This window comes from Leptidea sinapis, chromosome 43 (assembly GCF_905404315.1).
Source record: "Leptidea sinapis chromosome 43, ilLepSina1.1, whole genome shotgun sequence".
Lineage (NCBI taxonomy): Eukaryota > Metazoa > Arthropoda > Insecta > Lepidoptera > Pieridae > Leptidea > Leptidea sinapis.
Genome location: NC_066307.1, coordinates 5,448,402 through 5,475,132, shown reverse-complemented (window position 1 = coordinate 5,475,132; position 26,731 = coordinate 5,448,402). Strand labels below are relative to the sequence as shown.

General features: G+C 35.0%; 1 protein-coding gene across 2 annotated transcripts in view; it reads left to right on the top strand.

Annotated features, from left to right (window-relative positions):
* Positions 1–331: 331 nt before the first annotated feature.
* Positions 332–26,731, top strand: part of LOC126977016 (proton-coupled amino acid transporter-like protein CG1139) — a 49,541-nt gene continuing 23,141 nt past the window's right edge. The window contains exon 1 of one of the 2 annotated variants that reach the window (XM_050825665.1): positions 332–448. The gene's annotated coding sequence lies outside the window, so the exon portion shown is untranslated. Of the gene's footprint in view, positions 449–21,990; positions 22,114–26,731 lie in introns of those variants that run through there. The other variant, XM_050825667.1, reaches the window with a different exon arrangement.

Below are 26,731 nucleotides of genomic sequence, written 5' to 3'. Positions count from 1 at the left end.
AGGAATCAATTTTGAGAAAATAAATGCCTTTTTTGCCTTTTTATTTATTTATTTAAATACATTTTAGCTCTCCAAGTTTGTCTGAACAAGACAATCTTATTCAGACAGAAATAGCATTAAACAAGAATTGTAAAGAATACTTTTATAAATATCAGATTGTATGTGGATAAGACCCCAATTATTTTTTAATTATTGAATACTTTTAAATCAATTTAGTATAAGTGGCAGTATTGACCTAATTACAAAGTAAATTAATGTCTCAAATAACGCGACAATCCATGGCAGCAGTGGGGTGATAGTAAACAAAGTAATTGTTGACTTTCAATGTATAGAGTGGTTGCGTTCGGTGCGCACGCGCATCTTACAGATACTTAAAGAAAATAAAGACGAGTTAAGTGAAAATAGTTCTGTACAATTTAAGTGTTGATTGATTAAGCTTTTGAGAATCGTAAGTAAACAGTTTTTCTGATTATATATATACTTTGATATTAAAGCAATACCTAGATATTTTAATCAATATTAAAATAATGCCTAATTCCAAGAAATATTATTTTATCATTTTTACTGTTTTTTACTATTTCTTATTTCAATATTAGTTTTAGATATACGAACATAAAAAACAGCAGACCAGAATCCGTTTCAACTAAATTTATTTTGTGACTTGCTTTTGCGGCGGTATTGTATTAAATTTGCAACTTCTCAAAGCCCAATCCCGACATATTTATCGCCTTATCAATTTTCTTTGGTAGTTCTGCCGACAGAGGAACTTGATTTTATACTGTCTTGGGGTCGGGTTTTACCCACTTCAAGCAAAAGGTTCATTGCTCCAATAAGATTAATATTTAACACTCTTTACGTTGAAGTGGAGTGAGCGTGAACCACATACCGTTTCTCATGTTGTATGAATATTATGACATTTCCTTCATTCTTGAAGACTTGGAATTCACTTGGTGATAGGTGATAATGTCCAATCTTACATTATTAACGCATTGATCTCATTTTTACTTAGTTTTACTGGAGATTGAAGATATACCCCCTTATTCATAATGGTGCGCTAACTTAAAACACCCGCTAAGGAGTGTTTTTTCTCATTCTGACTTAGGTCAATAGAAAAAGACAGAATGTGAATTAGCAATGCTTTAAGTTAGCAGACTATTATGAATAAGGGGGATAGAAGACTCACTAACTATATCATGTATTTATCTCAGATACAAACTGTATAAATGAATAACTATGGGTTAGGATAAGAGCACCTGTTAATTATAAACCAACAACACCTTATTATTACCTTATCTTGCAAATAAAGATGATTTGATTTGACTATATTAATATAGAAATACTTATTTAATAGTAGTATCCTATTTTATCAACCAAATAATTTATCATGTTTAAACAAACAAATAAAATAAACTTAAGTTTCGTAGAACAATAAAATAATATATAACATTAATAATAACATACCAATTAACCATTTAATACGAATTCAAGACACGAATGTATAATTCGTATTACCAGGAAATACTCGAAAAAGGAAATAGCCTTCACCTAGATTCCACTTCGAAAAAGTTGAGCTATGATAAGAATAATCGGCAAAAAACTCATTGTCACTCTTTTAACGGCCGTTTTCAATAATCTATCTATCCCTAATTAAACTTACTAGAGGTAGATAAATCTATCCTTTTACGCTTACTTACATTTCAATAACCTATCGACATAAAGCATTGGACTATAACTATATTGGACATAACAATGGATAGATAAGATCTTGTCATTAAACGGTGACATCAATGTATCCGTAACAAATTAATAATAATTTAATATTATATTCTATGCTGCAGATATGTAATATATAAGCACTCGAGCAACAGGTTTGCCAAATATCTCAATAATGAAATAAGATAATCGTTAAACCCGTTTGAACTTAGATATATTTTGTCAATCATACTAGCCTAGGATGAAGGAGTGAGTGGCCATGCGCGTACACAAGAAATGGACAAATAATAATAATAATATTGACACACTTTTTACACAAATTATCTTGCCCCAAGTTAAGCATATATAGCCTGTGTTATGGGTTACAAGCCAATGATATATTTAATACAATATACTTACTAAAACATACATAAATACATTTAAACATCCATGATTTGGAAACAAACATCCATATTCATCATATAAATGCTTGCACCTACCGGGATTCGAACCCGGGACCTCTAGCTTAGTAGGTAGCCTAATTTTAAAAGTATTATGACATGTTAGACAAGCTTGTCATCTGTTTCGAGAATGATAATGAGAATTGACTTGATACGATTGAGTAATATACTAATTATGGTTATTAAAACAACATTATTTAAATTATTTCTAATATTATGTAATATTTTATCACGTGTACGTTACCAGTGGGAGGCTTCTTTGCTACCAGTAGAAGGCTCTGTTGCACAGGATGCAGGCTAGATTATATACTAACAGTGGGAGGCTTCTTTGCATAGGAAGCCGGCTAGATTATGGGTACCACAACGGCGCCTATTTCTGCCGTGAAGCAGTAATGTGTAAACATAACTGTGTTTCGGTCTGAAGGGCGCCGTAGCTAGTGAAATTACTGGGCAAATAGACTTAACATCTTATGTCTCAAGGTGACGAGCGCAATTGAAGTGCCGCTCAGAACTTTTGGGTTTTTCAAGAATCATAAGCGGCACTGCATTGTAATGGGTAAGACGTATCAATTTCCATCAGCTGAACGTCCTGCTCGTCTCGTCCCTTATTTTCATAAAAAAAAATAGATTATAGTACCACAATGGCACCTTTTCCTGTTGTGAATTACTGAACATTACTGTAAATGTAAGTGTAAATATTATTGTATTTCGGTCTGAAGGGCGCCGTAGTTAGTGAATTTGCTGGTGACGAACGCAATTGTAGTGACGCTCAGAATTTATGAGTTTTTCAAAAATATTGAATTACCATCAGCTGAACGTCCTACTCTTCTCGTCCTTTATTGACATAAAAAAACTTTATCACGAACGCATATCCAGCTGCTCTTATGCTTTCAATATTTTTACAACGAGTAAAATTATTTTAAATTACTCTTATCTAACTTACGTATTATAGATTATATTTAATGATTTCCGTTCAGAACGTTTCTATACACCACGTTTCTTTATATGACTTTTTTGTTTAAATTGCTGACACTACAAATAAAGTACTATCAAAACCAACGTGTTGGTTGCAACGAAATTTCACGACTAAAAAACAAAACCGAAACTCTATCAAAGGCACAAATTATTGAATTTGTCAATTTTTATTCCAAACAGTTTGTATGATTTGATCTCTTAAATGCACGATATAATTATTTGCGTGTCATATCCAGATATTACATTGAAATCCATATTTATATTTAAAAAAAGCCCGCTGAGTTCCTTGCGCCCGTTCTTCTGAGGTCTCAGACATATCCAGATATTATTTATTAGTACTTCATCCTTCTCTTCTTCTTCTTCGGATTACTCTTGACGTCGTTTGACGTGACCACGACTGCTCTAGTCATGGTCACGTCGAACGACGAACGATTCTATGCCAGTTATCCCTGCTGTTGTTCTCTGGCACATGTGTTGAGGGGAGTGTTGGTTAGGGCTTTGATCTGGTCTGTCCAGCGCATAGGGAAGCGTCCTCTTGATCTACTGCCGTTGCACCTTCCCAGAACAACAAGTCTCTCTATGGCATGCTCTCCACGTCGCGTGATATGTCCGAAGTATCTGAGGATCAGATTGGGGAGAGTCAGTATCCTCAGATACTCCGGTCTTCATCCTAGCCCGGTCAAAATTTTCTGTTACTCAAAATGATATAAACATTTGGTTTAAATCAAAGGCCAAACAAAATAATTGTATTGTAGAACATAGATTCAATGACGATTCCTGTCTTATCAAAAGCATGCTGTGTTTTTGCGACTGTGGCTAGTGAAAAAAATTCGAATCGATGCATATTAATTACATTGCTTGAATATCTCTTAAGGGATTAAAACCCGTATCCTCCTTTAATGTTGACCTGCAAAACGGCTAGGATTTGGCAAGTCAATATCTCCTAAGGATGCCTCGTGTAAAGGAAAACACGTGTCCAATTGATTGGAGACGAATGTTAGCGGAAATTACACTCATGAAGGCTGACAACATTTTAATAGGTATGGAAGCCTCAAAACTGTTGCCATTCATGAATCATACCAGAGCAACAAACAAATGGTAATTATATTAAAATTATTTAACAATTTTCAGCAGTTCGTATTAAATTTGCAAATTTTTATTGTTAAAGTTTAGAATAATTAATTAATATTTGGTGTAAGATTATTAGTGTATCTAATATTACTTACTTGAATTTAAAACTTACTTACACTTACCTCTGTCGTAAAACAGATTGTATTGTTGTATTCCGGTTTGTAAGTGATTGTGTATTTACAGACACATCAAGGTCATGACCTTGTTAATGTATCAGAACATGTCTCTACTATGACCATGAGGTATAATACAACTGTGGTCTGAAAAATATGCAAGGTAGGTACCGACTTACACTGAGTATCGCTGATGATTCCTCTATCCTTACAGTTGACGAAACTGCTGTTGGTTCTTTTACAAAACTGCTAAGAGACCTAAAACATATCACAAGATAGTCAAGTCCGTTCAGGTAACATGATACCTTTAAACTGATCATAAACAATAGTACCCTGAGTTTATTTGACCATTAGAAGAGTTTTTAATAAAACGCGATGAAAGCTTTATTGGAATACCGGATGAAAGTTTCAACTTGAGAAAGTATGTACAAAAACTTACCTGAACTTGCAAATTTTAATTTGTAATTTAATACTAATTTGTACCAAAATTCATAGACGATGTAGATCTCGAACCCGCGCCTCTAAGTTCCTTCCGAGACGTCTTACTAAGGGAGCCAACTGTCCGAGTGACGCATCGACCGAAATTTTGGAATATGGACGAGACGAGCAGGACTTACCGCTGATGGTAATTGATACGTCCCGCCCATTCCAATGCAGTGCCGCTTAAGATTCTTGAAAAACCCAAAAATCCTGAGCGGCTTTACAATTGCGCTCGTCACCTTGAGGCATAAGATGCTAAGTCTCATTTGCCCTTACCGAATGCCCATTCACTAGCTACGGCGCCCTTCAGACCGAAACACAATAATGTTTACACATTTCTATTTCATGGCAGAGATAGGCGTCGTTGTGGTACCCATAATTTCATCCTCTGCAAAGAAGCCTCCAACTATCAGGTTGTGACTGTATCTACTTATGATTTACGACTTGTTGACTCCACGAACGCTGGAACAACAACTCGTCAGGATGCCTTGTATAGAAGCGAAGCACGTGTCAGTTGATCAGTTCAGTCGAGAGTTCTTGGTTGGCGGACGCGTTTAACCCCTGACTCATTCCCATGACCACTGGTTCATTCATAAATTATTGTTATTTTTGGAATCGGTGCCCTCCCGCTGCGGCTCCACCCTCGGCTCTCCTCACGTCGCGAGTGCGACACAAGCACATCTCACGTGTCACAAACAAAAAAAAACTTACCAATGAATTGAGAACCTCCTCCTTTTTTGAAGAGGATTAAATATTTAATAGCTCACTGGTATGATGAAATATGATTCTCTTTCTTTCTGTAGTTTTCTTTCGCGGTTCGTGTATGTGGACACAACCGAAAATGATATTGAGTGCTAGATAAACGCTAATCCGCAGTATATGTGTAACATACAGACAACATTATGAAGATATAATGTTATTCTAATTACCTTTTCAATGATGAATTGAAAACATTTAACTGTGTGCAAAGATAACCATTTAAATGACTCATGTTTTAGACAAAAATAAATACATGAAACAGAAATCTAAAAATGCTATTTGATAACTTGAATTCAAATTGACATTTTTATCTCCATGTAAATAGCTAACAATATAATTATAATTCAAAAATTCTAAACATAGGTAAAATAACACAAATCAAATTTGAAAAAAAAAACAAGATTTTTGAGAGCTGATCAAGACATACAAAATTTATCAACTGTATGTCACTCGAACGGTTAGCTCTGTGGGCGTACTCGAGCCAGTCTCGAACAATGTGTGACGTTGATGTGCCACATGTTCTGTTAAGCTTTGCTAATAATTGAAACTAAAATGCCGGGTTGCGTAGGAAAACTTTGTAAAAATAATACTACTACAAGAAATAATAAAGACACTGGGATCCTAAATCATCAGTAAGTATTTTATTAATTTCAATGTAAAACAACACGAAGCGTATGTAACAAAATTTGAAACATGTCACGCACACAAGTAAATAATAGTTGCCGTAATAAAAAAGCTATTGTTCTTAGCTAGTGCGGTATGTAGTTGGAGCGCAGAGATCAATCCTTAATGTAAGGTTGCAAATTTAAGAATGTTTCTGTCACATTGTCGCGATGAAGCAAAAATTTGCATCGTCGCGTCACGTTCAGACAAGAAATTAGTCGTATTATTTAAATATTATGCAAGGTATGTGTTTATTTCTGTTTTTCTGTTGAAATACTTTGTTTATTACTTTTAGTGCTTTTACGAAAAATCTGCCTTTAAATAATACTATCTATAGCCGTTACTTTAATATAATATGTAAGTTGATGCGGAACCACGATCTAGAAAATACGCAATGGATTGGATTTATTTTAAGAATTAGTTTCTGACCACCCTTAGTATGATCGTTAATGCTGGTCGCTACTGTATTCATAACCGTTTGAAAATATAAAAAAGAAAGTTTATGGATTAATGAAATACCCCATTAGTCTCATTTTCATCATCATTTCAGCCGGAAGACGTACACTGCTGGACAAAAGCCCCCTCTAAGATCGCCACGACGATCGGTCCTGCGCTACCCTCATCCAACGTATTCCGGCGATCTTGACCAGATCGTCGGTATATATTGTGGGGGGCCTACCAACACTGCGTCTTCCGGTACGTGGTCGCCATTCGAGGACTTTACTGCACCAACGGCCATCTGCCGTCGAGCTATGTGTCCTGCCCACTGCCACTTCAGTTTCGAAACTATCTGGGCTATGTCGGTAACTACCTCTAACCATTAGTCCTCCACTTACCTATTGGTTACAAGTCCCTATTAGTTTTAAGTTTCATAGTCATCAGTATAGATAGTTTATCTACCGCAGTTCCCAACATTTAGTCTATCTCTTACTTGAGATAAAAATCGTAACTATCGTTGACTTTTCTGTCCCAATAAACTTATCGACGGTAACTCACCTTATCCGTTCACGCTGCCTGTCAATGGGACGACGTATAGCTTACCAGCGATATAAAGTTTGTATGGAAATTCCAAAACACGCGTCCCAATATAAGGCGATAAGAATGACTTATCGGGTATATTGGGACAGCTTCAGATTATTGACGGCTAATTATTGACAGTAGAAGGTAGTAATTTATCTCTATCTGTAGATAGTATATTGGGAACGGCCGTAAATAGATCAGTGTAACAAAGAATTATCAATTAAAGTAAACGAGAGCTAACTGTTGCAGGCAATTAGCAACGACCTTTTAGAAAAAGACGATTCACACAGTTTTCTCCAATACAATGACATTGACACGCATTCGAATGCCGTACCTAGTTACGATACTACCATTACTTCCTCGATGGTACTAAAGGGAAATAAGTAGGACATGCGATTGGATGATTGCAATCGAATGGTAATAACATTTAAAATAAATCTTGGCAAGCGTCCTGATGGAATGACGCTGGTGGCTTGGGCACGGGGAAGGGCGCTGGTGTGAGACGTTACTTGCGTCGACACTCTGGCTCCTTCTCATGTCCAAGTTACGTCAGTTGGTGCTGGGGCTGCTGCTTCGACTGCCGAAGACAGCAAGCGTCGCAAATATGTTGGTCTCAGTGAGTCATACATCTTTGTGCCATTTGGTGTTGAGACACTTGGCCCGTGGGGCCCAGAGGCGAGGAGAATGTTCAAAATACTATCTTCGCGCCTCAATAAGGCTACTGGAAACCCAAGCGCTGGCAGCTATTTCGGTCAACGGATCAGCCTTGCTATCCAACGCGGTAATGCTGCCAGTATTCTTGGTACGCTTCCACGTAATGATAGTTTTAATTTTATGTAGTCGTAGTATTGTAAATATAGTTATAAGATTTGTTTTGTTTGAATAATAAATAAATCTTTTCTGATAATAACGATGTCTAATTGATTTAATTGGGTAAATTTAAAGTTGAATTTTTTTTAAGATTTTAAAAAGTATTTGCCTGATTGTTTTTGGTGTAGCTTTTACGCTGACAAATAAGAAACAAGTAATTTTAAATTTTTACGGAGTATACATTTCAAGTGTTGCGTAACAAGCTTTCAAAATATTAATACAAAAATGATATTATATTAATTAAGTTAGTATTTACCTTGGTATTTAACAAAATTGTTTAGTGGACTTTCTTGCACATTATTTCCTGGGCGACACGACTCTTGAAAAAAATGCATAAACCTAAAAGGCTGGATAATGTGGGTGACGGTGATGAATGCATACCACATGCTCTGATGATTAATAAATATTGATGTAATAATAAAAAACCTATGTTATAAAAAGGTCATGTCACAGCACTCATCAGTTTAAGTTTTCGAAGTCGACCAGTTGATGGTAGCCGTAGACAAAACAATCAATTTGTTAAAAATTATACAAATTTTGTGAATTTTCTTGAGTGTAAATTCCGCAAAAATTTAACTTTAATCAATTCGACTCTACACGAGACTCGAGCGAGAACTTGGCGAGTCAACATTTCTTGGTATGCCTCGTATAGAGACGAAACACATGTCGAATTAATTAAAGACATATCTAAGCGGAATTTACACGCAATAAAATTTATATAATTTGGATAGTCAACTTATTTAAAGTAAAAAAAACTGATAATTATAGCAGTTTACTCAATAGTCCTTAAGGGAACACCGATTCTGCCGAAAATAGGACGAAATCGGGATGAAGTACGGTAGCCGACAAACACGTATTTGCATTATAATTTAAAATCTGATGGCCCTTTGTACAAAAATAGAACCATTGAATGGATGTCGTGTGCCTTGAGTAAAGTGAAAAGCTTATAGCTGAGACTATAATGAGAATTATCTCTATATTAGGTACGTTTATATTATATTTAAGTCGTTATGATCATTCACCACCCACCTCCCATATAGAGTCTTACAATATTTACAACTCATTAATTAGTTAGTTTAGTTAATTTCAATCCAATTACTTTAGTTTAAAACATTTAACCTTCATCTGTAATAATATGTTCTTTTGTTCGGACACGGTTAGATGGTAATCATTATTTTAGTACATTTATTTTACTCAATTCAATCTGTTTGCTAAGAATTGGCACTATATTGCTATTAACTATTCTTTTAACTGTAATTTATTATATAAATTTAATTTATACGAACATTTTTGAACGATGCGAGATTCCATGCAACGTTCCTCAAGAACAGTACGAAAGTGAGATTGTACTAGACACCTCCAGAGGAGGAAGGCATAGTAGCGGGGAACTTTTTTATCACCATCGACGGACAAGTTCTGCATGAGTTGCCTCCAGGACACACAATGGTTAGGAACTCACCAAAGACATGGAGGACGATACCCTTTCCTTGATGCCATTGAGCCGGTAGACACAGTACACGAAGTCTCTCCTACCACTGAGGAGACATTTGTCTTCGTGGAGGCGGAAAATTTGAGACGTACGGCAACAGGTGTCCCAGAGTCAGTAGGCGCCAGTGGTGAGCCCAGAGTCAACCTGCCGGTAGGGGATGGCATCAAAACCCCAGTGCACGGAACAGCAGTAAACTTACCGGTGCGTGTGGTAGAAGTGTCATTATCACTGGTTCAACTCAGCAGGGGCAAAAAATCTCAAAGTCACCGTTTTAGATCGGATTACAGAGTTCCAACATAGGAGACTCAGCGACAATGGCACAACAGCTGGTCCCAGGTCATCTCTAAAGTGTCGGTAGGCGCTAGTGGTGAGCCCAGAGTCAACCTGCCGGTAGGGGATGGCGTCAAAACCCCAGTGCACGGAACAGCAGTAAACTTACCGGTGCGTGTGGTAGAAGTGTCATTATCACTGGTTCAACTCAGCAGGGGCAAAAAATCTCAAAGTCCCCGTTTTAGATCGGATTACAGAGTTCCAACATAGAAGACTCAGCGACAATGGCACAACAGCTGGTCCCAGGTCATCTCTAAAGTGTCGGTAGGCACCAGTGGTGGGCCCAGAGTCAACCTGCCGGTAGGGGATGGCGTCAAAACCCCAGTACACGGAACAACAGTAAACTTATCGGTGTGTGTGGTAGAAGTGTCATTTTCACTGGTTCAACTCAGCAGGGGCAAAAAATCCCAAAGTCCCCGTTTAAGATCGGATTTGAGAGTTCCAACATAGGAGACTCAGCGACAATGGTACCAACAGCTGGTCGTAGGTCATCTCTAAAGTGCTGAATCTCAAAAGTGATATTTTAAAAATTACAAATCGTAACTTATTACTTAATCACAGATCTACTAATTCTCTCAAACACACAATCTATAAGTTTGTAATAGTTTCGTGTCCGAAGGTACTAGTTTTATTAAGACATACGCTGAGATCAAATATCTATAAAATTGCGAAATAGAGAAAGGCTTCCGTATTTGTGATTGCTGCACGAGGCACTAATTCGTTTGAGCGGCCAAAATATGAAGTTGAGAAATAAGAACAAATGTATTTGCGGTCTGGTTACACATAACCAGACAATGATACAATAGATGTACAAAATGTGTTGTTTTTAGCAGTTAATGCAGTTAAAATTGATGTTTATCTATTTATAATTTGCATTTATTTTATCTATATTATATGTATCTTATATATATAAATCCTGTCACCAATATTATACGTGACACAATTAAAAAAAATACACCTTGATAACCAAAACACAGAAGTCATTTAGAGTTTAATTTGTGGCATTGTTACCATCAAGGGTACATAGTTACCTTACTAATTTATGGTACTGTCAGACAGAGAGCGGCCATGCGTTTCAGTGTTCGCGCTATTGTTACGTAATAAATCTAAGTTAGGTAAGTAAATTGTTTCTTCTAACAGTCACTTACTACCCAATTAAAGATCTACTAATCTTCTCAAACACAATCTAGTTTCCAAGTGCCCATGGTAGTAGTTTTATAATGACATACGCTCAAATTCAATATGTATAAAAAAAATTGTTCAATCCGACACAGAGTGATCATGCGTTTGAGCCTCCTGTTGAAATAAAGAATCTAAAATGGCAGCTTGTGCGCTGAAAACAGTATGAAAAACATGTGGAAAGCTTTACCAGTGGGAGGCTCCTTTGCACAGGATGCCGGCTAGGTTATTGGTCGGCGCCAATTTCAGCCGTAAAGTAGTAATGTGTAAGCATTATTGTGTTTCGGTCTGAAAGGTGCCATAGCTAGTGAAATTTCTGGGCAAATGAGACTTGACGTCTTACGTCTCAAGGTGACGAGTGCAAGAGAGAGATGCTATTTGATAGTGAATGGTGATGACCATCAGATTTTTGTTGAGTTGAATTGAGAGATTTTGATGCGTGTGTAAGTTTAGATAGTAATAATATGGAGTGAGTATGAAGGAATAATAAGTGACGACATTTTAATGTTTTTTTATGGAGTCGGCACATACCTATGCTCATAGCATGCACATAGCTATGTCTCATACTCTAATAGGAAACGCCAAACGCTAGAACGCAGAGTCGCAATCTGTCTAGTAGAACCATTATATCAATGTCAATCATACTGCAATATGACATTCAACGTAACTCGTAGTGAAACTGTACAATTAAGATGCATTTACGTTTCGAATGTTGGATATTGTTTTAGTACGTGTCTTAAACCTATACAAGTATATGATAAGGTCTTGATAGTATCTGTTTTATCTCTGTTCTAACAAAAGACACGATTTAATACTTTACGGCTTGTATTTGCCAAGCTAACAATAATCAGACATTTTTGTACAAATATTCTGCTTATGAATCCATTACTTTTTACGTGAAATTCATGATGACTTACCCACCGTGACTTAATGCGGTGAAGTCTTTTTCTTGTTCGATGCACTCTTGAAAGAGTGCTCGAGGTTACTAAGAAGGGCAAATGTAAGTCGCCTCACAATTATTCGCCATCGCTTTCCCCTACATGTCATGCGAGTACAGTCATGTACAGTACAGGCCATGGCAGATTTGATTTAGTCAGTTCATCGCGTAACGGACTTTGATAGGAAGAATAAACGCCAATTGATACCTAGTTCATGGAGTATCGAGACGTTAGTGGTGAAGTATATACAGTCAATTGTCAATCTTATACATTATTATATAAGAGATTTCCACCTATATTTTGATTATATGTGATACCTCTGGAACCATAAGGCGCAGAGACTTAAAATTTGGTAGGAATATTCCTTTTGAGAGGTCAGCTAAGAACGGTTTTTACGAAATTTTATCCACAAGAGTTTTTTTAGTATATACAGAACAACGTCCGTCGGGTCAGCTAGTATGAGATAAAGCACGTTTTAATATTAGTAATCAAGAGCGTATAGGTATACCTTTTTGTATATAATAGGGGGCAAAAGGGCAGAGAAATCACGTTATGGGAAGTGGTGAGAAAACCGCGTATGGGCAGCAAAACCATAGGTCAAGAGATACGTCGCCAGCCTCTAAGGTGGGTGTTTGTACTATACTTGAAGGTCTCCAGTCGTAACGGTTCGGAATATAGCTTTAAGATAAGGGATCACCTTCTGTCATTACTACATCATTACAGTCAGTATTTGATAATGTTTGGTCTTTGCCCTATCGGAATTTATTAGTTGAACATTCCTTCTACCAGAAGTAAGAAAATGTGAAATGTGTCTAGCGGGGATCAAACTAATAACCCGTTGCTTGAAAGGCGGATACCAGTAGAGTAACAGGCTCTCCAAAACTATGGCTAGTCGTCGGATCGGCGCTGGATATACAACATAGTCTCAATTCAAGGCTTTGCTGAAACTTTACTTTTTCAAATTAATGTATGAATGGTCATTAATACAACATTTTATTGATTTTTTTTGTATTTGGAAGACAATAAAACTATATACATAAAAATAAAATAAAACCATTTACATGTCTCCGCGTATGTTTAATATAAGTGTATATATAGCCAATTACCAAAAAATTCAGAAATAATGTAAAATAACGATATACATTGAACTTGCTTTTAGTGGATTTTACGCCCTTTTCTGCGAAAACAAAAAGACCTCAACAATAATTTATCCTCTTTCAACTTCCTCAAAGCCTTGCGAAACTGTCTTGTGCTACATTCGACTCACTCACTCACTCTGTTTTTCTTAATTTATCATATTTAATGATCTCATAAGTCAGCCTGATTGTGGTTTAAGTATTTTCAAGTGCCTAGATAGATTCACCTTCCTTTTCTATCTCCGTTAAAGATGTTCTTCTGTCCGGCATGCTTTGATTGTGTATACGCTATTACGAGTATACTAAAGAGTACCTATAGTTCTGACAGATGTATTTTTATAATATGAAGACAACACAATAAGCGTATTGGTCACCACATGATTGTAAATGATAACCACCACCTATGCCTTATTATACAAATGATTTAAGTTTTCTTTAGTGTTAATTCCGCCAATATTTGTTTTTAAAACAATTCGACACGTGTTTCGCCTCTACACGAGGCATCCTCAGGACGTGTTGTCTCGCCAAAATCGCCTCGATATCTGCCTCGATATTAAGTATTTCCCATAGATGGGTAATACGTGGCTGGAAGTTCCTTGACCTTGAGTTGATCTGATAGTAAGATTAATTTCTGTATTTAATCTATATAGTACGTTAAGTTAGCTTTAGCTAAATAAGTTCTGAGTTCCAACTTATTGCATGCAGTGTTTGCTTTAGAATGTTTTACCTTATGAAACTTTAATTATATTGTAAATTCGCTAGCGACCCAAATAAATAAATAAACATTTTTATTTGCGGCGTGTAGTAAATACAATGGGAACGCTCCCTATAATAGATAAGGAAGAAGAAAAATTAAATTATGTTTACCAGATCCATCCACTTTAGTATAGAGTACTCCCTGGGGATGAGAGCTTCATATTTCTTAAAAATCTTGAAGAAGCTAGAAAGATATTTTCCCATGACGACTTTTTTGTTTCGTGATCTTACTTTGACTTGAAATTTCAATCACCATTATCGCTTCCAATTGAACATATGCCTATACAAAAAAAGACTGATAATTGAATAACAAATTCAGAATAAAATATTTCTCAACTAAAACTATAGCAATAGAATTTCAAAGGAAATATCTAGTGGCTAATACCACACATTAGGGATGCCTAATACTTACCAGCCACGAAATTCCATACAACATTGCTGTCAGCTATTAGACTAGATAGCACTAAAAGGTCGACGTCTCTCAATGAAGGTTCTCAAAATAATAACCAGGAATTTATAACATGAATTTTCGAGTTACAGTCTTCTGTAAAGTCCCTTGTCATATTTATTTAAAATCTTATCTCGATGTGTTAAAATCACGTGAAAATACAATGTTTACCTTGCAAGTAACAGGAAATACATATTCCTGTTTTATTTTATATATTACATTGATGATGAACCTTCTCTGCTTCAAAATTTTTCACCACTTCATTGTACTAACTAGACTAGTCTTAGCAATGCAATTTTATTGTTGTTGACCTAAGAGTTTCACCTAGGAGAAGAAGTAAATAATAATATTATATTCTTTAAAATGTTTGTCAAAATATTTGTTCTAGTATATTATGGGCATAATCGTATATTATTGGTAAAAGCGTCCTGGTGGCATGTCCCTAGTGCCTTGGACACGGTGAAGAGGTCTGGTCTGGGACGCACCTAATTTGTATATTAAGGCGAAGAGTAAGCTTTCTGCTTACTCTTACTTACTCCACGCAAACATGGTGTTTTAGACAAGTTTTGTGGTGAAAGTATAGCATTTCGAGCTATGAACACTACTTAATCCTGTTACACATACCCTTAAATCTTATTTGTAGGTTGCTAATGCTTGCTGTTAGTTAAAGATAACACTGCCGAGCCTTTTTGAACAACCACTTTTCTTTGAAGTTAAACAAGTTTTGTGGCATGGCGTGACGCATTTTTTTGGTACTTTTCTCAGAAAAGTTATTCCTATAGCTTGTACTTTTTTGTGTAGGTTCATTTATTCAGATAAGTAATGAATAACGAGGATTGTAAGCATATAAACTGTTTTCCACGCAAGAATTTTTGAAAAAATTGGCTTTGTTACATAGATGGCGGGCCGGTAGCCGTGAACTCAGATATAAGGTCGCTAAGATATATCAAGGTCGCTGGCATTTAGTGTCGCCTTAAACGGAATAGCGATGAAATATTTAACAATCAATGAGTTAATAAAGGAACAAAGACTGTTACACATGACTATTATAGATACAGTAGACATATTTCAGTTTGGTTAATCAGTAAAATTTAAATCCAATAACAGTGTTAATGATTATGAGATCAATTAAAGTATTTTAAATATTTTAATTAGATTAATAGCAATAAGAAGCTAGCCCTGCCGCATAACATTCCGAAGACTACTTGCTGTTACATAGTCATCCGTAACGGTCAATTCTTTTGTGGAATTTGTTGGGGGCTTCTTTCATTTTGTACACATCCAGTTTCCTTTTTCTCTTGTTGTTTTTATTTCCATTTGGCAGAGTGAAAGTTGGCGCAAATATAATGATTTTCATTGTGACATTTAACACAGGAAAGTAAATTATCGCCTTCGATTTTTTTTGACAAATATTCATATTTAAATAATCCAAAAAGAAAATTTTATGCGCGTGGTATCCGGCAAGTGCGGCCTCCCTTTGGTTTAAGGAAGTAATCCTTTTACGCGAACACTGACTCTCGCTTTATTTGTACAATTCAAAGTATGATTACAATTATTCGTTTTAAAACTACTGATTATTGTCACTTTTCTTCATTATAACATACAAGAAATATTAAAAGGATATTACTTTGTAATGTTCTACACTGTTTTAAAAAACCTTTAAACATATACACACTTTGACGGTTTATTTGGATTTTATACAGAACAGGCACGTGTGCTCGAGGTAACTTGTCTCTGACATAACTTAAGTTGACATTCTGGCTTCCCACATCCAGCCTACCTCATTTGGCTCTGGGGCTGCTACTTCGACTGCTGAAAACAGTAAACATCAGAAATTTGTCGGTCCCAGTGAATCTTATATCTTTCTTTTATGAAAATTAGGGACGAGACGAGCAGGACGTTCAGCCAATGGTAATTGATACGCCCTGCCCATTACAATACAGTGCCGCTCAGGATTCTTGAAAAACCCCAAAAATTCTGTGTGGCACTACAATTGCGCCCGTCACTTTGAGACATAAGATGTTAAGTCTCATTTACCCAGAAATTTCACTAGCTGCGGCACCCTACAGACCGAAACAATAATGTTTACTCATTACTGCTTCACCGCAGAAATAGGCGCCGTTTTGGTACCCATAATCTAGCCGGCAGCCTGTGCAAAGGAGCCTCTCACTACTACTCACTAGTACTCTTTATGAGGTTTGATGTTGAACACTAGATCCACGGGGCTCAGTGCTACTGGACACCCAAGCACTGGCAGCTATTTTGGCCAACGGAACAGGATATTACGTGAGCATAGCGTAACCTGCCACGAGAATTAAACCAAGCAAGAAAAACAACTACATTGTATTATGTTACTTCATACATCTTTTTACGGCTACAAATAAAATCGCATATCAAACGAGACCGAGAAATTCTCGTTTAATTAAATCGAACGGTATTTCTCCATAAAGGCTAGAATCTCAGGTATTCTCTAATGACACGCTAGCCGAAAATTGTTCAGATTAAAAGCGAAGCCGGATTTAGGGATGCTGTAGATACATATCACAACTTTCTACTTCATAATCAAACTCAATGAAATGACTTTTAAATTATTTTTATTTTAAACTTTATTTTGAAAGAGGAGGGCAAACGACCGTACGGTTATCCTTAGCCTTATCAAGCTTGGGAAAGATTATTCTGAGTAATTCAAGGCGTTAATTTCTAAATTGGGTTTTAATCGCTTGGAAACATAATATGGTACTTTTTGGTAGCTTTTAATTTGAATTAAAATGATTTACTTTTAAATTATTAAAACTTTCGTGAGTCATTATTAAGTTATTTTATTAATACGGCTTTACTCACGTTTGTGTCGGTGTCGCTACAGACTAGTTCCGTAGCATTCGGAAGTCCTTCTTCAGGGTGAGTGTGTGGGTTCGCGATAACGATAAGTTAGAGGTGGGACTGTATTAATAAATAATGATTTTCTATGGTAACATTCTAAAGTTCTGTCGTATGATCTTTAGTAAACCGATTTATAGAGCGTGAAAACAAAAATGTCTTTAATTTATCCGAATTTATATGATTTCTCACCATAGTAACACCCGACGCTTTTCCAGTCGTGGCTTATAATAGAACAAAGTCGTCCCTTTCGTTGATTGTTGGGTGTTTCGTTGTAATTTGATGGTCTGCGGCGTATTTCAGATAGTCCACTTAATCTTGTCTTGGAAAATAAAACTTGCCATTGAAGACAATTTGAAATCCTGTGAAATTAAAAGATTCGGTATAAGTACATAACAAATGAATAAGGACGGTAATATGTTTAAGATTTATTGATATTGATATTTTGAAACTTATAAGAATTTTATATATTTTTAATGGAACCATTTTCTATTTATATTAATTGAATATTTATAGATGTTTATCAGTATGTTTCATAAGACTTTAATATATTATACTAGCTGACTACTTACTAGCTGACCCGACATATGTTGTTCTGTTTAGTATAAAAAAAACTCTTACGTGTGGAATTTCTTAAAATCCGTTCTTTGCTGGCCTCTACTCGGCGAAAGAATTATTCGTACCAAATATCAAGTCTTATGGGTCGGGAGATTTCGAGTTGAGTCAATATATAGATGAAAATCCCTTATATATAACTATTTCCCTGCTCTCATAATATATAAATTATTAAGTATATAGTTTAGAGTAGATAAGCAGATTGTATTCAATATATGTGTGTGTAATTTAAATATATATGTGCGCCGAGATATATTTCCATTTACGTGTGCAACTTTTATATTGTATTTGGATATATTATCATATTATTATGTTATGTAATCTAGCAAATGAAATATGTACGTAAGATGTATAAAAGCGGTAACTTACAAATGGCCTTTCTTACCATAAAAGCTTGCCAACTAAGTCACTAGCTGTAAGTTTCTCGAGGATTATAACATAAAATAAACACAATTTTTCTTTAAATTTTAACGGTAACAATATTTTCTTGTATCCAAGTATTACCTTTATTTGTTAGCAATTATGATCTTCAAGGAAATAGGTTTCTCGTATATAAAATTATCATTATTAAAACTTTCTCTAGTTTGAACTACTCAATCATTAAAATAAATTCAATAAAAAATAGAATATACAAATCAATTATTTTTCAGTATAGAGGCTGTATAACTAAAATCAACTGCATTATTGATTTTCAAACAGTTAAGATGTTTCGTAGGTAACTGCAATTTACTATTCTACTTAAATTTAATTTAGGAACGGTTCGTTTTTTAGTTACAACAATAATTATTATGCTTTTATTTGTGTGAATTTTGAACACTAGTTTTATTATTGTTTGATGATCGTATTGAGTACAAACAATTATTTACAAATGAGATAAAATAAGATTATGTATTAGATGATCAATCCTCTACTTGTGGTCCTCTAACACACGATTTCCATATGGAATAGATGGAGAGCGATCATACGTGAGAAAGTGACACAGAGGGGTGGTCACGACCCTCAGTACTGAGGATTACGACGCAGGGAGGAGGAGGATATCATATTATAGATATAGAAAGTTTGTGTGTGTGACGATGTCCTCACATCCTATTTCACTTTTTACGTACCCAACCCACAGGACCAATCTCGGTCATCATTCCCTAATACCTCGATTAAGTAGACTATATAATGAATTTATTAGTAGAGACAAGTCCATTGATCTGTTCAGCGATAATATAACAAAATTTAAAGATAAATTAAGTAAGACACTCGATTCCGCAGCGTAATCTACCGCTGCAGAATCGTAGATATTAAAATTGTGAATATTTTTTTTCTTTATTATTGTATTTTTATTTTTTATATACCTTTCATTGTATAAATTTAACATTTACCTAACTTTATTTAGCCTTTATTTATTATATAAATTTTAACTTTTTGAACGACTTGTATTTGTGTACATGCTGTAACTGCCTATAAATATAATTATGTGTATACCTAGCACCTAAGACTTGTTTAATGTTAATGTATCACATGTAATTCTGTTGGTAGTTCATAACTAAATAAATAAATGTGTGTGTATGTGTGAGTTTGTATATAGATCGATAGATTGAATGCAGCTGTATCAAATTTAAATCCATTATAATATTTTCAACGGAGTGTAGATATAAGGTCAAGGTTTAACGCGTCAAGGTAGCTGACATGCTGCGACAGTTTTCCCCAAAGATCACGTGAACTTGTGCAGATCCGAGAACTGTGACGCATCGATGAACTGTCTCTCAAATCTTCAAGTAAATACTTAATCTAGAATCGTTAAAAATATGCTGCATGTTCTGTATTGCGGAGTAAGATAAAAATCGAGCCAAAGTGTGTTTGTCATTTTATCTCTCTTTGTAGAATATAAAATAATAAAATGTTGTATTATGTTTTGACATAAAATTAAATCTACATTTAAATTACGATTAGTGATTAGTCAGTTTGTATTGTAAAACTCGTCTCTCGTAAAAGGCCTTCTCTGTGTTTCATTAAAATTATCTACGGGTGGTTGGTTTATTTCCTTTGAGAGCAATGGAGAGGGGTATGCTCGGAGTTTCACTGCGAGATCGACTACGAAATGAGGAGATCCGTGGGAGAACCAAAGTTACTAACATAGCCCAAACTGGAGTGGCAGTAGGCAGGGTACATAGCTCAACGGACAGATGGACGTTGTGGCAGTAAAGTCCTCGAATGGCGACCACGTACCGGAAGACGTTGTGTTGATAGGCCCCCAAGATAGACCAGCAATCTGGATGGGATCGCCGGAATACGTTGTATAAGGGCAGCGCATGACTGACCGTCATGGCGAACTTTGGGGGAGGCCGTGCAGTGGACGTCTTGCGGCTGAAATAGAGTCGGTTTGTTTTGTAAAACTCATCTCTCGTACAAGGCCTTCTCTGTATTTCACTATTAGAATCCATTTAAGCCCAACGACTGTTGTGACTTCATCTTCTCAACGTTTCCTTTGTCGCTCTTTCCATCTACTACTCATAGTCAATTTTAATTATATTTTCTTATGCTAGAATCTAAAACAGTATATTTTTATGAAAAGAGATTTGATTAACCATCCTTTTAAATTGACAGACATTCAATAAGTCACTCAAAACCTAATATAAATTAAAAACTATTTTAGTTTATATCAATATTCATTCAAATTAAAACCACTGATGTAAGCATTCTATTTTAAAATTTTAATGATAGATTGTTTGATAATGATACTATATGCTTGAAGTTACTTTGAACAGTATCGTACACTAAACGATTATTTGTTTTGGCTTACTATCCAAACAAAAATATGCGCAAAAGACTCTTTTTCGACTACTAATTATTTATTTGTGATCATCACCTTTATGGTAATATGTTCAACGTGCTAGATTAGATATCTCACCTTGATTGTAACACGAGTTGACAGCTGTAGTCAACTCACTAACGGCCATTCCCAATATTCAGTCTACCTCTTACTTGAGACAAAAATCGCAACTATCGTTGACTTTTCTGTCCCAATGAACTTATCGAGGGTAACTCACCTTATCCGTGCACGCTGTCTGTCAATGGGACGATGTATAACTTACCAGCGATATAAAGTTTGTATAGAAATTGACATTCACGGGTCCCAATATAAGGCGATAAGAGTGACTTATCTATATTGGGACCGCTTCCGATTATTGACAGCTAATTACTGACAGCAGAAGTTAGTAATTTATTTCTATCAGTAGATAGTATATTGGGAATGGCTGTTAGTCAAGTCAAAATCAAAAGAAAGGTAAAATCTTACGATATTTTACTTTTTTCTGAAAGCATGTTTTTCAAAGAATTAAGTGAACCACAAAAATATACAGGATATGTATTTGAAAGATTTTGTCAATTTATAATTTTTTAAATTTTTTGAACATTTGCTTTATGTTAAATAATTTCCTCTAATTTAAATTTCATACGAATATTAATTATTTGTTCTAATAGAAATTGTTTATTTAACTAATCAGGGATGATGATGAGATGAGAGATCTGTGTAGGCATTAATAGTACGTATTTAAGTTCGTTACATTTTAAGCTAATCCTGTGCAAATACCAATTCGATTTTGTTCATTGCGGTGACAATTCTGAGGTGAACGCACGATTCCAGACATATATAAAATACATTATATTACTAATCTTTGTAGGGCTCAAATTATAAACAATTCAATGACAAATCTTACTTGCCACATTTATCAATTGTTCATTTCTATCAGACCATTATTATTATACATTTTGTGCAAACAGTTTTGTAAAACAGATCTTTTACTTCTGAACCAACTCTAGGTATAAAACATAGACATTGTCATCACTTCACACGTAGATTCAGTAATTTAAAAGACTTACGTAAAGTGACTATGTATATTCAAAACCTCTAAATTTAAGCCGAATTGAATAAAGTTTATTTTACTTTGACTTTGACTTTCCCATTTATATTAAACAATAATGTTACTATCAATAATACTATACATATGTTTTGTATTTTTTTATCTTAAGATTTTAGGCTGTTTGTTTGTTGAAGAACCTCATTTTATTAACCTCCCGTGTTCTTTACACTTTAATAATCTTTAAGTAGAGATTTGATGAGGCGTGTTGACAATTGATAAGAGATACCTTGTTGATAACACACACTTCAGTACACATCATTAGTAAAGAAGGTGAGTGATTTGTGTGATTAATTGTGCCTTTGTAACTAAATACATCAGATTAAATTTTGTATGCAAAAATTAGCAAGTGGAACAACTGTCCTTATAGATTTTTTGTATGTATTTATTGTCATAACAATAATCATGTCTTTTATACTTAAAATATTAAATTTACTTTGTAATCTTAACTCTTTGAGACCGTAAGTAAGTAAGTAACGTAAGTCTGTGTGTGTATGAGTAAATATGAACCGCTAATTTTAATACGAAACGTTTTAAATTTTCTGGAAAGTGTCGTGCAATTTGCTATTTAAAATGGACGCTAAAGTTAAATATCTTTTGTCTTCGATAAAAGTATGAATGAAAATCAATGTGATGATTTGTTATGTTTTTAAAGTGATAACCCTCACTTCTGGGATTAATTACACAAATAAAACTGAAAACCAAATTTTATGAACGATACGGGACTCGAACTCGCGACCCCGTGCCACGCGTTGTGGCATCATCTTCAGGATCTATTTTACCCCCTTAAAGTTGAACAAAGCATACAAGATTTTATGAAGAGACGTCACTCGAACGGTTGGCTCAGTTGGAAAGAGCGCTCGCACGGAACGCGAGAGGTCGCGGGTTCAAGTCCCGCATCGTTCGTAAAATTTTGTTTTTAGTTTTATTTGTGTTTTCAATGTGATTAGTAAATTATATCAATGTGACTTATTAAACTAGAAAAGTACACCTCGTGTGTAATCGAAGAGAAATTATATTAAATAATCCGTTTTATATTTTCTATAACGATAATTCCCAAAGAAAGAAGATTTAAATTAATGTTTGATCCAAAATCATAATCAAGAAAAGTAATACAAAGTAAATTATTAATTCAAGTAAATGCTCTTGTGTGAGGGCGCTCGAATTTTCTTTCCACAAATCTGGCCTTTTTCGTTGAAATTGCTCTCTTAAATGGCCTATAATGCTCAAATAATATACTTTATTTACCGTTTGACGTTTCGCTAAAGATGTCGAGTGCAGAACACCGCGATATAAAATAAAACAGCCAACATAATTTGGCTTTTCATCGACTTTGGCGTGGTTTTCGGTTTCGGTTGAGTTGGAAGGCGCCGCTCATAAGCTTATTGACAAGTCTTCATGTCAAACTCGTAAGCCCATGTCTAAGCACTAAAAACAAGACGTTTCATCAATGTTTGGCCGGAATTGATTCGTTCTAGCATGTCCTCAGTGACTCTCATGCGTCTTAGTTTTTTGAGAAAATTCAGGTCTTTTAGAACTAGCTCAGCGGCAACATGTTTCATACCCAAGGGATCATGTAAAATGATACGAATTGACTCGAGAGACAGAGAAAATTCAGAAGCTATCTCTCTCAAACTTGAATGAGTCACTATTTCCTTCAGTTTTAAAATATTAGCTTCAGTTGAAGACGTTGATTTCTTACCAGGGCGAGGCAAATCTTCCAGCATATCTTGAACGTTTTTTATTGTGTGAATCTTTCAACTATCTTGTTAATCAATTTCATAAGTTACCAGAGCTTGAATAATAAAGCTACAGAAAGGGAGCCAACAGACGCATTTATCTCTCAATTAAGCCCTGTCTCTGGGTAGGCTTAATGCCTTTCATGCCGTGTTAACTAGTTCGTTCGTAATTACGTGTGTGACAAATTTTCAACTCAGTTTTGAGCCGGATGTCTGTATATATTCACAGATGGAGTTAAAATTTTCCACACATGTTTGGTTTTAACTCATTATGCATCATAACGACAAACACATCTGTATTTTAGCAGCTTCAGGATTACTCATCAGCTTAAATACGAAATTGTACGAACGGTTTTCGCTGAAGGTAGGCTCGTTTCAAAGTAACACCGCAACGGTTGAAATCATAGAGATTATTAATGAACTCTCATGATATGAGCATCAAACGAAAGGGTTTGCCTAAAGGAATACAAAATAATTAATATTAATATTATTACACTAATAAAGAAGCCGGAAAGGGTAATTTTATTTTCCTCACATTAATACAGACTTTAGTCAGTGAGCAATTGTAGAATTTAGTATTTAAATTGAGACTAGATCAGAATAATTTAATTAAATGCACGAGACAAAAAAAATTTGCTCTTGTGTGAAACATACAACTTTTCACCTCGACTAGTGAGATAAGTGTTATAGGTTATATATAGTGAGAGAAACAATTAAGATAATATTTAACAATGTTCATTACTATTTTAAATATTAAGTCTTTAAAAAGGCAATAGTAAAATTTACAAATCTAAATTTCGATAAGTAACATATAAATTTTTGTGACAATGTGATAATACCCCAGGCTTAAATGAGTTTCGGAACACACCAGATCGCATTGTTTATTTTTTTAACGCGGAGTAATTCCCGGATGTATGGTCACGTGGGGTTCGAAATTTATATCACTGCCTCACGCTCGCAGCAAAAATGGTTTTTTCTGCGAGTTTTCACGTAGTATTAGCGCCCTTTTCGTGTTGGAGAGGTGAAAACAAAATTACCAGAATTTTCGTGTAACAAATTCAATATCCTGGATCGTATTCTGTCATTCAATTGTATTTCCGGTAATTATTGATGTTTGTAAGAGCTATCTCTTGCCTTTACTCAACGGTTTTTTAAAGTGATATATACATACACACAAATTTTATTAATTAAATTAAATGTATAACCAAAAATTTACGAACCATACGTCGCTCGAACGGTTGGCTTAGTTGGAAGGCGCTCGAGAGGTCGCGGGTTCGAGTCCCACATCGTTCATAAATTTTGCTTACGAATTTCAATTTTAAATATAATTTAATTAATTTTATCACAATATGTTATGTTTTTAAAGTGATAACCCTCAGTTCTAGGATTAATACACAAATAAAATTTGAAAAACAAAATTTTATGAACGATGCGGGACTCAAACCCACGACCTCCGGTGTTCCGTGCTGGTGCTCTAACCAACGGAGCCAACCGTTCGAGTAAAGTATCGTCATAAAATCTTGTATGATTGTTTGTAGATGAAGCCACGATCTGAGAGTTGAACAAACATACAAGTTCTTGTGACGATACGTTACTCGAACGGTTGGCTCAGTTGGTTATAGCACCAGCACGGAACGCCGGAGGTCGTGGGTTCAAGTCCCGCATCGCTCATAAAATTTTGTTTTTCAAATTTTATTTGTTTAATTTTCATTCGTCATGCTACTAGCAAAATAATGCCAGGGAGCTTGACAAATACAAATTAATATTCAAAAATATGAAAACGAACTTGAAACACTATTTATTTCCAATACAAATTTATTTAATTAGTTCCGCTTTAACTGTGATGAATTAACTGAAATGAAAAAACAATTCAAATTTTAATTGTTTGTGTAACATTTAAATAAAACACATTGACAGCAATTTACTCAGGTGTTAAAAACAATATTTCCGAGAAGCTACTCCTTAAATACGACATACTCGTGTTCATAATAATTTTATATGATATCGATGTTCTACGATCGCATCACAACAATCGCAAAACTGTCGCATATCGCATTTCAGTGTCTGTATCCAGTTTTTTTTTTTAAATAAACTTCTTTAGCCGCGTTGGGATTTTTTTTAAGGTTTTTTTCTCATTTTAATAGAAATAAATTCTCAGTCACTTTCCTATCCTACCTACCTCACCTAAAGTTTTTAGGAAGAAAGAAGATACTGTGGTCTTAGAATATTTTTTACTAACATTGCCAATTATTCAGCTGAATGGGCTCAATGTATTAAAAAATTCGCTACACATGGAATGGAAGGAAAAAGACAGTGCTATTAATTGTATTCTGTCGCAGATAATCTTTGTAAAAGTGATTTTCTGCAAACGTTATTAGAAGTCATTAAGTTAATAAATGTGTAGTAAAATCTAATTACCATTTGTGAAATGATAACTCAATACATTGTAAAACCATTCATATTTCTGTTACTTCTTATGGTTTTTTTAATAACCTCTTCAAAGTAGTTACTTCATTCAATTCATCACAAAGTAAGGAAACCTTAATAGATCATTATTGCTATATAATCCGCCCAAAATATACTATTAAATAGTATATTTTCCTAAACAAAACAAATCTTAAATAGCTATATTTAGAATACTATAATTACATTAAAAAAAAACTATCATTACGGGGAAGCGTACCAAGAACACTGGAAGCAGTTCCACGTTGGATAGCTAGGCTGATCCGTTGACCGAAATAGCTGCCAGCGGTTGGTTTGCTAGTAGCCCTATTGAGGCGTGTAGATAGTACTTCGTACATTCTCCTCGCCTCTGGGCCCCACGTGCCAAGTGTGTCGTCACCAAACGGCACAAGTATGTAAGAGACTCACTGAGACCAACATATTAGCGATGTTTGCTGTCTTCGGGAGTTTAAGCAGATTGGTATTATGACAGGAAGAACTCTTTAGCATTCGGTCGCCAGCAAATGCGGTTGAATTTTGTTGTAACCCTTAGAAATATTAATGGAAGATTAGGTCCGTGGTAAATCGAATTGGTTTGACGATTTCGAAGATTAATTGTGAAGACGCATTAGAATTGGAATAAATAAAACAAATTCATCAAAATATACTCGTATTTTCGTCTGTCTTTATATTAAATAAAAAATATAGAG